A 14,368-nucleotide genomic window follows, 5' to 3' on the forward strand; every position below is an offset into this window, starting at 1 on the left:
CATTAACAGAATGTGACAGAAACCCAAGTAAAAATGATATTAATTACCCTTTTGATTCTTTTTTCCTGTCTTCTTATCTGATTGACCCCAAAATCAGATGATGCCGAAAACCTCATCTAGATGGACTAATGGGAAGTGGCCACAATTAACTATATAAAAAGAAACTGGAGAGTGACATCATAGCTGGTTTTACTATGCCCATTAAGGGAGTGGAACATGGGCTTCTATAGATAAATTCCCTCTGGGTCTTTGTAGAATAATGAAATCAAGAGAGTTAAAAGTAACAAATATCTGTACTGCAATTTCTGATTTTTTTCTCATTTTTAGCCACTTTTATTATTAAAGTAGAACTCTTAACCAATATTAACAATAATCTTAAATCTTTACCATCATCAATAAATTATCTATGAAATAGATATTAGCTTATATATCTAATATAAGCCTTAGCCTTTTCACATTAAAAGTATTTCATGTATACATATATCCCCATGTAATCTTCAAGAATATTTTGTGAAGTATCGGTGTTTGCCTTATCTTTCACAGATATAGACCCTGAAACTCATAGTCTAATTGATATGTCAAAAAGAGTACCAATAATCAGTAATGTAGTTGAGATAAATTTGAGAGGGTCTCCTTTATATCTTCATCTGGATCACTCTTCATTATTAATGCTTTGCTGATTGTGTTCTTTCTTTTGTTACTCAGCTGCAATCTGTGTTGCATTGCATTTTAGCGTATTTTTTAAAAATTGAAATGTCAACATCTTGTTTATAGAAAAATATATATAAAAAAAAAAACAGAAACCATTACAAAGAAAATATTTTAAAGGGGCCATAATCTAATCTATCAGACAAACATCATGCTTTAACAGTTTTATTTTGCCTTGAGATTACAAATATCTTCAAATTGTATATCACACACCAGGTAGTTGGGATAAACAAGGCAACAAGAAGCAACCCCACCATCATGAAACTTGCAGGCAAATTCTTCTGAACCTTTTTCTATATGTGTGCCCTCAAACTATGTTGATTATTTTTCCATGCAATCTTTTGTCCATGACATCCTTGTCTAGAGAGTGACTCCTGTTTAAAAGGCCTACGCTCGGGGGCTGGAGCCTCCCACATCCTCCAGGGTTTCAGCCTGAAAATGGTTTATTCTCACCACTTTGTCACATGGTTTCCCAGAAGACTCTGATGGTGCAAGCCCTGGGAGGCTCTAGATAGTGAGAAAAAAGGAAGAAATTGCATCTTTTTTCTTGTTTCCGATGAATATCTCTGGCAGCAGCTGTAAGCTATTGAGAAACATGCAGGAACTGGAGGTTCCAGTATCTCAAAGGCAGTTTCAGTGTTATTAGTGCAAAGCAGGACTGGGCTGCAGCAAGGAAGGGTCCCCTCTGTAACTAGAGTATGCACCATCTCAGTCGGCTCAGTAGTGTGGGGAGTGTGGGGCTCCAGTGTTTGGCAGACTTGACATTTCCTTCACTTTTCCCCCAGCTTTCACTCCAGTCCATGGACATCCCCATAACCAATCCCCTGAAGTAAATTTCTTCACTTCAAAGTGTGTAAAATAATGAGGTTAAGGTTCTATCAAATGAATATACATTAATTACAATTCCCCATAATATTGAATACTTGTGTTTCATTCACATTCTAAATTACAAGTTACACTGTGACAAAGATGATAAAAATATATATATATAACATTCTCTGAATGTAATTTCCCCTGAGATAATTTATCAGAGGGTATAGAATACTTGTGGGCTTCCCTGTGAAAAGTTATTGCTGAATCACGCAAAGATGCCAGGATTCTTGGCCTCCAAAGGAGAAAAATTCAATCCGGGGCCAGAGATGAGGCTTGATCGCTCAGAGCTTTTGTGTAATAAAGTTTTATTAAAGTATAAAGGAGATAGAGAGAGCTTCTGACATAGACATCAGAAGGGGGTAGAAAGAGTACCCCCTTGCTAATGGTAGCAATGGAGTTATATACTCTCCAATGAATCCAAAGAATGTCTGGAGGTTGTAAAGACCACACCAGACCTACACCCATAATTTACATTTTAAGATAACAGAATTAGCTGGAAGGTTTAGTCCAGAGACTGCCTTCAGGCAGGATACATTATTATATAATCCTTGTAAACCTACTCCCATAATTTACATTTTAAAATAACTTGATTCAGTTCAGTTCAGTTCAGTCTCTCAGTCGTGTCTGACTCTTTGTGACCCCATGAATTGCAGCACGCCAGGCCTTCCTGTCCATCAACTCCCGGAGTTCACTCAGACTCACGTCCATCGAAACAGTGATGCCATCCAGCCATCTCATCCTCTGTCGTCCCCTTCTCCTCCTGCCCCCAATCCCTCCCAGCATCAGAGTCTTCCAATGAGTCAACTCTTCGCATGAGGTGGCCAAAGTACTGGAGTTTCAGCTTTAGCATCATTCCTTCCAAAGAACACCCAGGACTGATCTTTAGAATGGACTGGTTGGATCTCCTTGCAGTCCAAGGGACTCTCAAGAGTCTTCTCCAACACCACAGTTCAAAAGCATCAGTTCTTTGGCACTCAGCTTTCTTCACAGTCCAACTCTCACATCCATATATGACCACTGGAAAAACCATAGCCTCGACTAGGTGGACCTTTGTTGGCAAAGCAATGTCTCTGCTTTTGAATATGCTATCTAGGTTGGTCATAACTTTCCTTCCAAGGAGTAAACATCTTTTAATTTCATGGCTACAATCAGCATCTGCAGTGATTTTGGAGCCCCCCAAAATAAAGTCTGCCACTGTTTCCATTGTTTCCCCATCTATTTCCCATGAAGTGATGGGACCAGATGCCATGATCTTCGTTTTCTGAATGTTGAGTTTTAGGCCAACTTTTTCACTCTCCTCTTTCACTTTCATCAAGAGGCTTTTTAGTTCGTCTTCACTTTCTGCCATAACATGATTAGCCAGGTTTAATCCAGAGACTGTCCTCAGGCAGGATACATAATCCTAAGGAATGTAGAGAAAAAAAAGAAAGTTTGTCCTTTCTTCCTCCTTGAGAATTCCCCTCTCTCCTTGGGGACCCCTAGACTTCTTATCAACTTGCCTAAGAAATGACTCTCTCACCTGGTAGTTCAAATGGTAAAGAATCTGCCTGTAGTACAGGAGACCCAGGTTCAATCCCTGGGTCAGGAATATTCCCTGGAGAAGGGAATGGCAATCCTCTCTAGTATTCTATCCTGGAGAATCCCATAGACAGAGGAGCTGGCTGGAAATACTTCACGTTTCTTCATACACAACACAGAACTGCTTTTCCAGAAATGTCTTCAAATGTGCTATGATATCAAATTTCACTTGAACTACATTAAGTTGTATGTGCTTTTCCATCTCAGTCAATTTGATAGGCATATAATTAATACCTGCTACATTGCTGATCTTGTTTGTGACACCATTTGTCTTGCTGTTCACACTATTCACACTGTTTGCTGAACCCAGGGTAGACAAGGCATGAGCTAAGAGGCTAGAAGACTCAAGGAACCATAGGAATGGCAGACACACTTATTCTCTCCTAGCTGGCACAGCAGCCATAAAACAGCATCTCTCCTTGCTGAAGCAGCAGCAGTCATAACATAACACAACATAACCACACACAACACTGTGAGCAAGTGTGTACCTTGTGACATGCATGCACAATGCTATAAGCAGTCTCAGCTGTTACACAACCATGCAAAGTCATTGTTTACAGAACATGGAGCAAGAGAGCCTGACCATGCCTTATTGGCTAATTTGCCTTTATCCACACCTGCCTTTCTTGATTACTAATGTGGTAACTTTACCATATGGTAACATAACTTTTCATATGTTTATCCATCTAACTACTGCTTATGTGAAACATGTTTATATCTTTTGCACATTTAATTTTTAAAAGTTTTTCTTTAGAAGTATGAAAGTGTTACTATATTAAGAATAGTAACTCTTTGTGAGTAGTGTTTTTTTTTTCCTAAATTTTTGATTGTGATATTTTATCTCATCAGAATATTTTATTTAGTTTAATGTGTGGTTTATTTTAACATTTTTGTATTTAGGAAGTCCTTACACAGTTTGGAATCATTAAAAATAATCAATTTTGCATTTTTTTTAAAAGAATGAGTTTCACGGTATTTTTGAACAGTTAATTTCTAAACCAGCAATAACTTCTTGGGGGTGTAATATGGAGTGGATTTCTAATGTGGTTTTCAAGTAGAGACTAACTTCAAGGACTAAAGAATTCGATCTTTCATTCACTCATTCCAAAAATATATATTCACTACCATTTATGTGCCAGCTGCATTTATCTTTCTCAAGATTGCTTTGGCTTTTCAGGGTCTTTGTGTTTCTATAAAAATTGCAAAATCTTTTGTTCTAATTCTATGAAAAAATACCATTGGTAATTTGATAGGAATCATACTTGTTTTGGGTAGTATGGTCATTTTCACAATAGTGATTCTTCCAATCCAAGAATATGGTATATCTATCATTATGTTTGTGTCGTCTTTGGTTTCTTTCATCAGTATCTTATAGTTTTCTGCACACAATCTTTTGCCTCCTTAGGTAGGTTTGTTCATCAACAGGTGAATGGATAAAGATACAGTATATATGTACAATGAAACAGTATTCAAAAAATAATGCCATTTTCAGCAACATGGACGGACCTAGAGATTCTCATGGTGATTGAACTAAGACACAGAAAAACAAATATCATATAATATCACTTATATGTGGAATATTTTAAAAGGGTACAAATTAACTAAGTTACAAAACAGAGCTGAGTCACAGATGTACAAAACAGACAAATGGTTACCAGGGGATGAAGAGAGAAGGGATAAATTGGGAGACTGTGTTTGACATACTCACACTGTGTGCATGTATGCCAAGTCACTTCAGATGTGTCTGACTCTTTGTGACCCTATTGACTGTAGCCTGCCAGACTCCTCTGCCTAGGGATTCTCCAGGCAAGAATACTGGAGCAGGTCACCACGCCCTCCTCCAGGGGATCTTCCCTGACCCAGGGATCGAACCAGCATCCCCTGCAGCTCCTGAATTGCTGGCAACTTGTTTACCACTGAGCTGCCAAGGAAACCCGTATACACACCATTATATAAAAAATAGACATCTAATAATGAACTGCCATTTAGGACAAGGAACCCTACTCAATACTCTGTAATGGCCTCTATGGGAAAAAAAATAAATTTAAAAAAAGAGTTGATATATGCATATGTGTATCAGCCTCATACCTGCCAAAGATCCTCGAAGCACTCAAATAAAACCTTGTGTGCACCAGGACGCAGAGACCCCACAGAAACTGAGCCAGACCTGCCTTTGAGTGTTTGCATGTCTCTTGAGACAGCATGGATCAGCACTGGCCTGTTGCAGGGACAGGGCCTCTGGCTACAGCAGATCTGGGAGGTGTGACATGTGACATAACTCCTCTGAGAGGAGATTGCCATTAGTCCCACCATACAGCCACCAAGCAGATTACCCACAAACCGGAGAACAATTATACCAAAGATATTCTTGCACTGTTGCAAAAGTTCTAGGGCCCATAGCAGTTTTCCCAACCTGGGGATCCAGCAAAAGCACTGAGAACCCCCAGAGAATTTGAATTTGAAGACCAGTAGGATTTTATTACAGAAATTCCACAAGACTGTAGAAGCACATGCTTGGAAGGCACAAACAAAACCTTGTGTGCACCAGGACACAGGAGAAAGGAGCTGTGACCCCACAAGAGACTGATCCAGACTTGCCTGTAAGTGTCCAGGAATCTTCAGCAGAGGTGTGGGTCGACAGTAGCCTGCCAATGGTTCAGGGGCACTGAATACAACAGTCCTCGGAGCTGCAGCATGCTGACATAAGTCCTTTTGAAGGAGGTTACCATTACTGCCATGACCCCTACCATAGTTTGTTCTCAGGTCAAACTACAGGGAGGGAACAAGCCCCACCCATCAGCAGAAAGTTGAAGTAAAGATTTACTGAGTATGACCCACCCCTCCGTCAGAGCAAGACTCAGTTTGCCCCACAGCAGGTACCTCCCATCAGGAGGCTTCCACAAGCCTCTAATCCTTATCCATCAGAGGACAGACAGAATGAAAACCACAGTCACAGAAAATCAACCAAACCGATCACATGGATCACAGCCCTGCTTAACCCAATAAAACTATGAGCTATGCTGTGTAGGGCCACCCAAGATGGACGGGTCATGGTGGACAATTCTGACAAAACATGGTTCACAGGAGAAGGGAATGGCAAACCACTTCAGCATTCTTGCCTTGAGAACCCCATGAACGGTATGAAAAGGCAAAAATATATGACATTGAAAGATGAACTCCCCAGGTCAGTAGGGGCCCAATAGGTTACTGGAGAAGATCAGGGAAATAGCTCCAGAAGGAATGAAGAGGCTGAACCAAAGTGGAAACAATGCCTAGTTGTGGATGCGACTGGTGTGAAAGTAAAGTCCAGTGCTGTAAGAACAGTATTGTATAGGAACCTGGAATGTTAGGTCCATGAAACAAGGTAAATTGGAAGTGGTCATACAGGATATGGCAGGAGTGAACATTGACATTTTAGGAATCAGTGAACGAAAATGGACCAGAATGGGAGAATTTAATACAGATGATCATTATATCTACGACTGTGGGCAAGAATCCCTTAGAAGAGATGGAAAAGCCCTCATAGTCAAAAGAACAGTCCAAAGTGCAGTACTTGGGTGCAATCTCAAAAATGACAGAATGATCTCTGCTCATTTCCAAAACAAACCATTCAATATCACAGTAATCCAAGTCTATGCCCCAATCACTAATGCTGAATATGTTGAAGTTGAACAGTTCTATAAGGACCTACAAGACCTTCAAGAACTAACACCAAAAAAACAACAATCTTTTCCATCATAGGGTACTGGGATGCAAAAGTAGGAAGTCAAGAGATACCTGGAGTAATGGGAAAGTTTGGCCTTGGAGTACAAAATGAAGCAGGGCAAAGTATAACAGAGTTTTGCCAAGAGAATGCACTGGTCACAACAAACACCTTCTTTCAAAAACACAAGAGAAGTCTCTACACATGGACATCACCAGATGCTCAATACTGAAATCAGATTGATTATATTCTTTCCAGTCCAAGTTGGAGAAGCTCTATTCAGTCAGCCAAAACAAGACTGGAAGCTGACTGTGGCTCAGATCATGAACTCCTTATTGCAAAATTCAGACTGAAATTGAAGAAAAAAAAAGGGGGGGGGAACCACTATACCATTCAGGTATGACCTAAATCAAACCCCTTATAATTATACAGTGGACGTGACAAATAGATTCAAGGGATTAGATCTGATAGAGTGCCTGAAGAACTCTGAAAGGAGGTTTGTAACATTGTGCAGGAGACAGTTATCAAAATCATCCCCAAGAAAAAGAAATGCAACAAGGCAAAATGGTTGTCTGAGGAGGCCTTACAAATAGCTGAGAAAAGAAGATAAGTGAAAAGCAAAGGACAACAGGAAATATATACCGATCTGAATGCAGAGTTCAAAAAATTAACAAGGAGAGATAAGAAAACCTTCCTCAGTGATCAACGCAAAGAAATCGAGGAAAGCAATAGAATGGAAAAGACTAGAGATCTCTTCAAGAAAATCAGAGATACCAAAGGAACATTTCATGCAAAGATGGGCATGAAATAAAGGACAATAAAGGACAGAAATGGTATGGACCTGAAAGAAGCAGAAGATATTAAGAAGAGGTGGCAAGAATACACAGAAGAACTGTACAAAAAAAGATCTTCATGACCCAGATAACCATGATAGTGTGATCACTCACCTAGAGCCAGACATTCTGGGATGTAAAGTCAAGTGGGCCTTATGAAGTATCACTATGAACAAAGCTAGTGGGGGTGATGAAATTCAAACAGAGCTATTACAAACCCTAAAAGATGATGTTAAAAATGCTTCACTCAATATGCCAGAAAATTTGGAAAATCCAGCAGTGGTCACAGGACTGGAAAAGGTCAGTTTGCATTCCAATCCCAAAGAAAGGTGATGCCAAAGAATGTTCAAACTACTGCACAACTGCACTCATCTCACATGCTAGCAAAGTCATGCTCAAAATTCTCCAAGCCAGGCTTCAGCAGTACATGAATCATGAACTTCCAGATGTTCAAGCTGGATTTAGAAAAGACAGAGGAACCAGAGATCAAATTGCCAACATCCACAGTATCATCGAAAAAAGCAAGAGAGTTCCAGAAAAACATCTATTCCTGCTTTATTGACTATGCGAAAGCCTTTGACTGTGTGGATCACAACAAATTGTGGAAAATTCTTCATGAGATGGAAATACCAAACTACTTTACCTGCCTTTTGAGAAATATGTATGCAACTCAAGAAGCAAGAGTTAGAACCAGACATGGAACAACAGACTAGTTCCAAATGGGAAAGGAGTATGTCAAGGTTGTATAGTATCACCTTGCATATTTAACTTCTACGCAAGGGCTTCCATGATAGCTCAGTTGGTAAAGAATCTACCTGCAATGCAGGAGACCCCAGCTCGATTCCTGGGTCAGGAAGATCTGCTGGAGAAGGGATAGGTTAACCTCTCCAGTATTCTTGGGCTTCCCTTGTGGCTCAGCTGGTAAAGAAACCACCTGCAATGCAGGAGACCTGGGTTTGATCCTGGGGTTGGGATGATCCCCTGGAGAAGGGAAAGGCTACCCACTTCAGTATTCTGGCCTGGAGAATTCCTTGGACTGTATAACTTGTGGGGTTGCAGAGAGTCAGACATGACTGAGAGACTTTACTTTCACTCTCACACAGAGTACATCATGTGAAATGCTGGGCTGGATGAAGGACAAGCTGGAATCAAGATTGCTGGGAGAAATATTAATAATCTCAACTATGCAGATGACACCACCCTTATGGCAGAAAGCGAAGAAAAACTAAAGAGCCTCTTGATGAAAGTGAAAGAGGAGAGTGAAAAATTTGCCTTAAAACTCAACATTCAGAAGACTATCATCATGGCATCTGGTCCCATCACTTCATGTCAGCTAGATGGGGAAACAATGGAACCAGTGACAGGCTTTCTTTTCTGAGCTCCAAAATCACTGTAGATGGTGACTGCAACCATGAAATTAAAAGACGCTTGCTCCTTGGAAGAAAAGCTATGACCAATCTAGACAGCACATTAAAAAGCAGAGACAACACTTTACTGACAAAGGTACATCTTGTCAAAGCTATGGTTTTTTCAGTAGTCATATATGGGTGTGAGAGTTGGACTATAATGAAAGCTGAGTGCAGAAGAATTGATGTTTTTGAGCTGTGGTATTGGGGAAGACTCTTGAGAGTCCCTTGGATTGCAAGGAGATCCAACCAGTCCATCCTAAAGGAAATCAGTCCTGAATAGTCATTGGAAGGACTGATACTGAAGCTGACACTCCAATACTCCGGCCACCTGATGTGAAGAACTGATTCACTGGGAAAGACTCTGATGCTGGGAAAGATTGAAGGGAGGAGAAGGGGACAACAGAGGATGAGATGGTTGGATGGCACCACCGATTCAATGGACATGAGTTTGAGCAATCTCCAGGAGTTGGTGATGGACAGGGAAGGCTGGCGTGCTCATTCCATGGAGTTGCAAAGAGTCAGACACAACTGAGTGACTGAACTGAACTGAACTGAGCTGAACTGAAATGGGAATGCAAAAATGAGGTTCAACTATCTTAAAATCCTAACTGCCCTTTGCATAGCGCAGAAAAATTTGAGGTAAATATATATATATATATATATGAGATAAGGTATTTCACACAAAGTAAAGCTAAATAAAGTTGGTTCATTGGACAAATTAGGGGAAATTCATTAATAAATACAAAGAAAGTTACTTAAACATAATAAAATGTATGATAGCCTGTTAAAATGTTTTATAAACCTAATAAAATATCCCTAAAACACATCAACTGGAGAAGGCAATGACAACCCCCTCGAGTATTCTTGCCTGGAAAATCCCAAGGACAGAGGAGCCCAGTTAGCACCAGTCTATAGGGTTCCAGAGTCAGACACAACTTAGTAACTAAACACAAAGACAATATATCAAACAAAACAAAAAACTACAGAGAGAACAAAATAGCAGGAGGGGGATTATAACACATTCCCTTCTCTATTATAGACAGAAGAAATAGATAAAAATTAATAAAATTTGAATGTCAGAATTCCGAATGAACACATGAAAAACATTACACTCAATGACAGAGGAAAATATAGAATTTTCACCAAAAAAATGATCACATAAGGCCCATAATATAAGGTGTAAAACACTTCAGAAGATTAAATCTCTATACTCAGAGTTTGAATTCAGAATGCATTAAAACATAAATAAGAATGTCTCATGTGTTTGTAGATGATAAAATATTATTTTAAATAATATTTGGGCCAAATAAAATATTCACATATCAGACCTATAGGATACTTCAAAGGCACCAAGTAAAAGGAAATTTAGAGGCTTAAATATGTATGTTAGCCTATTTTTTTTAATTCAATGACTTAAACATCCTTTTAAAAAATATCATATAGCACTGAAACATGTATATTATCATATGTGAAATAGATCGCCAGTCCACATTCGATGCATGAGAAAAGGTGCTCAGGGCTGGTGCACTGGAATGACCCTGAGGGGTGGGATGGGGAGGGAGGTGGGAGGGAGGGTCTGGATGGGGAACACATGCACACCCATGGCTGATTCATGTGACTGTATGGCAAAAACCACCACAATATTGTAAAGTAATTAGCCTCCAATTAAAATAAATTTTTTAAAAAACTAAAAAAAGATGTGTATAACGGACCTTTGGACTCAGAGGGAGAGGGAGAGGGTGGGATGATTTGGGAGAATGGGAATTCTAACATGTATACTATCATGTAAGAATTGAATCGCCAGTCCATGTCTGACGTAGGGTGCAGCATGCTTGGGGCTGGTGCATGGGGATGACCCAGAGAGATGTTGTGGGGAGGGAGGTGGGAGGGGGGGTCATGGTTGGGAACGCATGTAAGAATTAAAGATTTTAAAATTAAAAATTAAAAAAAAATAAATTAAAAAAAAATAAAAAACTAAAAAAAGAAAGTATGTCATATAATGGCAAACATAAACCAAAGAGAGTAAAAGAAACAAAACATACAATAAGGCACTTCAACAAACTAAATGATAGTTCTTCGAAAAGACAAACAATACTGATAAACTTATGCTGAAAATGATCAAGAAATAAGAGAGAAACCACAATCATAAACTATTATCAGCAGTGAAAACAAGGACATCAGTAGGGGAGCCAGAAAATTACATGATACTTACTGATTCTGTAAACTGTTTATTGATTATGGGATATAAGAATTCATACCGCCAGGACACATATACAAAAATAGCAGCATTGTTTGTAACTGCTAATAAAATGAAGACAATATATGTATTCATCAGCACAAGAGTGCATGATTAAAGTATAGTCAGAAAATTCTATTTTATACAGCACAGAAAATGAATAAATCCATGATTCAACAACATGGATGAATTAAACATAATAAAAAGAGATTCTAAGAGAAAGGCAAAAATACAAGCAACATGATTAATCCATATGTAAACCAAATCAATTGACATTGTTAGATACAAAAACAGGTAATAAATCTGTGAATAAAAACAATAAAATGATTTTTTAAATAAAATTCAAAATAATGACTACCTGGCATCAAGAGCTGGTCTTGAATAAACAGGTTGAGAGCTTCCAGGCACCAGAGTAATTCTCATTCTAGGTTTGGGGGATGGGCTCTGGATGATTCATTTGCAAATATTCCATAAGATGCATCCTTAAAGTCTTTACACGCTTTTCAATACTATTTTTTACATTAAAATTTTGTTATAGAAATTATGCAATAGATTGGAAGAATATAGAAGGCTAGAGATTAGGATGATTTGCTTTATTCTTTAATAAAAAATATTGTTCAATTACTTCACAGATGGAATTGTTAAAAAAGAGAAAAGCTGGGGAAAATTTTTAGGAAGACCTTTCAGAAATCTTTCAGATGGTTGTTTATGCAAGTAGGGTATCCCATATCTCACCCTTGAGGATGGACAACCACTTTCTCTTAAGTATGCCTGTCTCTATCCTTGCCCTCCTTCAATCTCCAGGTACTCTAATTTTAGAATAAATATTGTAAAAATGTTTATTAATATACTTAATATATATTTAATTTTATATAAATTAATAGTTCAGTTCAGTTCAGTCGCTTAGTCGTGTCCGACTCTTTGCGACCCCATGAATCACACAGCACGCCAGGCCTCCCTGTCCTTCACCAACTCCCGGAGTTCACTCAAACTCATGTCCATTGAGTCGGTGATGCCATCCAGCCATTTCATCTTCTGTCATCCCCTTTTCCTCCTGCCCCTAATCCCTCCCAGCATCAGAGTCTTTTCCAATGAGTCAACTCTTCACATGAGGTGGCCAAAGTACTGGAGTTTCAGCTTTAGCATCATTCCTTCCAAAGAACACCCAGGGCTGATCTCCTTTAGAATGGACTGGTTGGTTCTCCTTGCAGTCCAAGGAATTCTCCAGAGTCTTCTCCAATATTGCAGTTCAAAAGCAGTATATGAACATAATTATTGCACATAATTTACTCTGCATTTAGAGTAATCAAAAATTGAATGATATTAAGAATTTTGTATATGTTATGTATATAATATATGATATTCAAATAATATGCATATAATATGTAAAATATGTGTTCTTACAGCTTCCCTGTTCATGCCACTCTACATGCATATTTAATTCCACTGTTTCATTTATATTCATATTTCCTCACAAGCATTTCCTCTTTGAAGTGTTCCTTTGTCTCTTTACAAATATATATTCTTTATTTTGGAATCACTGTTCAAATCTGGTGTCCCCTACTAGATGCTGTAAGGTTCTCATAGTTTTTATGACTGGGATCCCAAATCTGCACAGCTCTCTTCTCTACTAGGAAATAAAACCCTAGATATAAGGGCTTGCATTCTGGCCACTGCTGTGTCCCTCACAAACTTCAGAGTTTCCATAACATTGCAAGTAATCTATAAAGGTTTAATAAATGATTAAATAAGCCAAGTGCCTAGGAAGAATTTCAAAGAGTTTAATTAGCAGAATGACACTGATATTAAATGAAAGAACATTGGTTAAATACTAGACTTGTGATGAAAAGATAAAATAAATGTTTTACAAGATGGTTTTATAGGTTAACCAAGTACTTACATTGACCTTTCTAAAAGAAAGATTTTAAAAGGCCAGCAATACTGTTCTTTAATTCAACATCAGCTCACGAACTTTCCTCATGAGACAGAGTCTACACTGGCTCCTTCATGCTCATGAAGAAGCAGGGCCAGGGCTCTGACATACAGAGTCAGAGCCAGGGGTAAAGCCACGTTTATCCAGTCGTACCTAAGAGGGGACAACAGACCGTTGAAGGGACTGAGCCCTGGACTGGACAAGTGAATTAAATTCACTTACTGTTCAAAGTACCATGGTGATGTTCTGTTACTAGTTCTATTAGTGGTAGAGAAATCAAGATAGTGGGGTGGGGGGGGGGAGGAATTTGATATTAAAGCTGCTGTGTAGCAAGCTAGGATTTAGCTAGAGGTCTCCTTGATCCTACACCCTCTCTCACAGCTCCACCACTTGAAGGCAAATAAAAAGAATAGAAAATACAGAGGTGGGAATAGAAATCAGTTTGCAACAGGTATTAGGGACTGCCTGTGCATATTACCTCCATATTTGTCAAGGAACTTGAATAGCAAATTTTGCTTTCCCCATCTCAAAAGTGATTATAAGGCAACTGTTAGGGCTTGGGCAGGTTCACAAATGCCACATAGCTCTTGAGAACTAAAGAGGCAGATTCTGAACTAACCTCAAGACTAATTCTTTTCACTTTATTGCATCTAATCACAACAGTCCCTCTATTTGTGGGTAAATTCAAAATCAATATTTGTTTTTCTTTGCACTTTGTGTTCCCGGATGACAAATACATAAATCAAACACTCATTAAAAACAAAAATCAAACTGATTGGAAAGATAATACCTAAGACTTATCTAATGATATTGTTAATAATAAGATTATTAAAATTGTTTAATTGATAGTATCAGTTTGGGCAGTTTTGCTTGTTTTATCTATGTAATCACAGCAGTGTCTAAAACTAAAATTTTACCTGCCTCTAGATAAAGCTCTCACTTTTTAGGTACAGGTTCTTTCCCCTCATTGGTGGAGTTATTTCCATGTTCAGACAATTTCCTTATGTAACACTATAGGAATAATCATAAACGAGTAGCAAAAGCATTGAGTTGACATGCCATGTAAAGAAACTGCTTGTCAGTCTATTGACATGC

This window comes from Ovis canadensis, chromosome 5, assembly GCF_042477335.2.
Source record: "Ovis canadensis isolate MfBH-ARS-UI-01 breed Bighorn chromosome 5, ARS-UI_OviCan_v2, whole genome shotgun sequence".
NCBI classification, from domain to species: Eukaryota; Metazoa; Chordata; class Mammalia; order Artiodactyla; family Bovidae; genus Ovis; species Ovis canadensis.